The sequence below is a fragment of the Elephantulus edwardii genome, unplaced genomic scaffold (assembly GCF_000299155.1).
Source record: "Elephantulus edwardii isolate Elephantulus edwardi_28Jun2011 unplaced genomic scaffold, EleEdw1.0 scaffold00538, whole genome shotgun sequence".
NCBI classification, from domain to species: domain Eukaryota; kingdom Metazoa; phylum Chordata; class Mammalia; order Macroscelidea; family Macroscelididae; genus Elephantulus; species Elephantulus edwardii.
In genome coordinates, this window is record NW_006400288.1 from 147,020 (window position 1) to 151,387 (window position 4,368).

General features: G+C 36.4%; 1 non-coding gene across 1 annotated transcript; it reads left to right on the forward strand.

Annotated features, from left to right (window-relative positions):
* Positions 1-3,787: 3,787 nt before the first annotated feature.
* Positions 3,788-3,861, forward strand: TRNAT-AGU. Its single transcript has one exon. It is a non-coding gene; the product is annotated as a tRNA-Thr (tRNA).
* The last annotated feature ends 507 nt before the right edge of the window (positions 3,862-4,368 follow it).

The window sequence follows — 4,368 nt, forward strand, 5'->3', positions numbered from 1 at the left end:
CATTGTGGCAGCATTGAGAATCAATGAGATGAAGTGGCACAGTGATTACAGCGATGAGCTCAAGTGATTGCCTAGAAGGTACTATGTAATTGAAGATTCAGTTATGAATTTGTTCCTCCTTATCAACTAGAACAATGTTCTGTGGTAACTTCCATTGCCAGTCCTGAGCAGTGTACAACAGTGGACTTCGTTTATCTCATTTACTTTGGACACGTTGCTAGAAGAGGCTATACCTTGGAAAGGAAATTTGTTTTCGGAAAGATGAAGGGTCTGTGAAAGAGAGGAAGATCCACAACAAGATGGATTGACTCAATATACATGGAATGTTAAAAAAATTCAGTAATGAAGACAAATAATAGTTTAATACTGTATTTCAAATATTTTTAAATCAACTTCATGCAAAAAATTTAATGTTGAACAATCAAATATGAGATAAAGTTAGGATCAGCATCTCTAACATTTTGCTTCAAATTCTAACTTGCATTGGTACAAGATTAGTATTTAAAAATGCATCTCTTAAATATAAGAATATTTTTAAAAGCATTGTCATAATAGTATTATCACATAATAATATTTATTAATTTATTTGTTTAATAATAATTAGAATTATCACATAATAGCACCAAATATTTAATCATAAATCATATTTATCCAGTAGCACATATAACATTGTTGTTATGTGCAGTCATATGATTCATAGTGACCCTATGAACAAGTCTGAACCTTGCCCTATACTGCTTCATCATCATGATCAAGTCTACTCTTACAATCTATCTTATTGAAGGTTTTCTTTTCTTTCACTGACCCTCTACCTATCCCAGAATGATGCCTTTTTCAAAGGACTGGCCCATTCTGATAACTTGCCCAAAGTTTTAAAACAGAGTTTCATCTTCCTTGTATCTAAGAAACATCCTGGTTGTACTTCTTCCAAGATAGTTTACGTGTGTTCTCTTGGAAGTCCATGGTATATTCAATATTCTTCATGAGCACAACACAATTCAAAGGCATTAATTCTTCTTTGGTCTTACTTAGTCATTGTTCAACTTTTGTGTGCATATGAAGCAATTGAAAATTGGGTCAGCTGCACCTTAGTCTTTAATTGATATCCATGCTCTTTAACACACTGGAGAGGTCCTTGACAGCAAATTTTCCCAAGGCAACACTTCTTTTAATTTCTTTATGGCCGCTGCCATGGGTGTTTGTGGATCCAAATAAAATTAAATCATTGGCAACTTCAATCTTTTCTCTGTCTATCATGATGTTTCCCATCGGTCCGGTGGTGAGGGTTTTTGTTTTCTTGATGTTAAGGTATAATCCATACGGAAGGCTGTCATCTAGGATCTTCTGCAATAATTACTTCACAGTTTCTTTGCTTTCTGTAAGCAAGGTTTTGTCCTCTGCATAAGGCAAGCTGATGAGTCTTCCTGATCAGTCCTGACACCACATCTTCATACACTCTAGCTTCTTGAATTACTTGCTCAGCATTCTGATTAAATAGGTATGGAAAGGGATACAACCCTGACACAAACTTTTCCTGATTTAAAACCATACAATGTTCCCTTGTTCTGTTCAGACAACTGCTTCCATGTGCTACTTCCTATGTATAGGTTTTCCATGAGCACAGTTAAATGTTCTGGAATTCCCATTTCTTTCAAGGTTAGCCATAATTTGTTATGATCCACACAGTCAAATACCTTGGCATGGTCAATAAAACACAAGTTAACATCTTTCTAGTATTTTCTACTTTCAGTCATGATCCATCTGACATCAGTAATGATATCTTTCATTTCACTCTTCTTCCAAGTCCAGTTTATATTTCTGGCAGTTCCCTACTGACTTTTAAAATAATCTTCAGCAATATTTTACTTGCATTTTATATTAATAATATGGTCTGATAATCTCCCACACTCTGTTAAATGACCTTTTTTTTATTGAGAGGGAAGGGAATTGGAACAAATATGGGTCTCTTCCAATATGTTGGCCAGGTAGTTGTCTTCTAAATTTCTTTTCATAGACTGACTGGTTAGCGTTCGCACAGCTCCATGTGCTTCCTGAAACATGTCAATTGGTATCTCATTAATTGCTGGGGCTTTATTTTTGGTCAATGCCTTCAGTACAGCTTGGGCTTTTTGCTTCAGTACCATTGGTTCTTGATTACGTTCTACTTCCTGTAATGGCTTAGTGTTAACCAATACTTTTTGGTTCAGTGACTTTGTGTATTCCTTCCGTCTCTTCTTATGCTTCCTGCATTATTCAAGGTTTTGCTCATAGACTCCTTCAGTATTACTTCTTGAGGCTTGATTTTGTTCTTCAGTTCTTTGTGCTCTAGAAATGCTGAGCATGTTCTTCCATTTTGATGTCTTAACTCCAGCTCTTTGCACATTTCATTCTAATACTTTATCTTCTTAAGCTGCTTTTTAAAGTCTTCTGCTCATTTCTTTTACTGTAGCATTCTCTCCCCTTGTTTTAATTTCTTTTCATTCCAGTGCAAGTTTTAGAGTCTCTTAATCTTTTCTTTCTCCTCTGTCTTTATAATGACCTTTTACTTCCTCATGGATGATGTTCTTAATGTCATCTCACAATTCCTCTGGTTTTCAGTCAGTAATGTTCAACCACCACAGCAGGGCAATCTGACAGACAAATGGTGGAATGTATGATTAGTCTACACCAAATATGTATATCCTGCGCTCCTACTGGTGATTTAACTTGGGCTTGAATCAGTAAGCATATGATATTTATTTTACTGTGTATGGAAGTAATCAACTGTATCTGAATTCAGCTGAATCAGTCAGATTTTTACCTTGCCTCCTGTGTGCTTGACGATAAATCTGCTCACTACTCAGCTTTTCCTTGTATGTTTATTTTAAAGACAATAGTTGGGGCTGGACAGTTTTAACAAGTAAACTTTAGGTAAGAAGTTCTTTCAGCATTTCTTGAAATACATCCATGGATTCCTGAGAATGTATCTTCTGTTCACTATTTCTGCATCATTAATTTCAGAAATAGTGACTGCTTTATAGACTGCTTGGAAAAGTGTATTGAGTTAGGGTATAAGTGGTAAATGGACCCAAATGCATCACCCGCTGTTGGTTCTGACTCCTAGCCATCCGGTGGGACGGAGCAGGGTTTCCAAGGCTGTAAAACTTTGCAGAAGCTGACTTCCACGTCTTTTTCCAGGGAAGTGACTCGTAGATTTGAACCACGGAATTTACAGTTAGCACTCACTGTGTCACTAGGACTCCTTTTTAATAAATGAACCATATGACTGTAATATCTACAAATGTTTTCTTCTTGAAGGAAAAAAATATGCTTGCATTCATCTTAAAATAACAATAAAAGAGTATCAGTTTTAATTATTTGCTAAGAGAAATTCTCAGAAGAGATACTGATTTTTGTTACCCTCGAATCCCACTCCAACGGTAAAAATTTCTTTTAAATATCAAAGTTGTAGCTACAGCGAAACCAGATTATTGAGTGAATTGAGATACATAAAAAGAAAAAACTCACACAGGCCCATACAGGGATCGAACCTGCGGCGTTGGCATTATTAGCACCACGTTCTAACCAACTGAGCTAATCTGCCAAGACGTACAGAATGATCTTTACCTTCAAACTGTAAACTATGTACTAATATAATTGCTTGAAATTTGTCTTCAGAATGAAATAGTCTCGTATAGTTACTTTTTTTCCTTCCCAGTCATATGATAAGCAAATCACTAAAAGTTAATATTGACAGAAGCGTGAAGTCATACACAAATAATACCTAACTATACTTCTCTCCGGAACAGGCTCTGTGGCTTAGTTGGTTAAAGCGCCTGTCTAGTAAACAGGAGATCCTGGGTTCGAATCCCAGCGGGGCCTTGTGTTGGTTACTTGTATTTTTTTGTTCTCAGTAAGATATTGTTACTGATTTGGACAGGAGACAATTTGAATCTACCCTTAATGGAAATTTCTAATACTCAGATCTTAAAATTTGCTTCCATTGGATAAACATTGATGAATTTGTGTGGAAGAAGAGGTCCTAAAAGTTAAAAGTAAGGCAGAGTTATTTTGGACAATGGTGCAAGATGAAACATGGTTATACGAAGTGTTGTCACCATGGCACTAACAAAAGAACTTGAGATGTGTGACATGAAAATGACCACCCCACTACAAGTAACCAATTCCACTATTATTCTGAAAACAGCTGAGGTCTATGTGGATTCCATTGTTCTTCCTTTTCTTCTCTACGTTATTGTTCTTATTTGTTGGTGGTGCCATCGAGGCCAGATGGAAACCTTGCCGGATTCCATGCCATCTTCACCACCTCCCATTCTTGTAGTCACTGTGTCTTTAGAAACTAGGCAGACACAGCTGTCTGTGCCTACA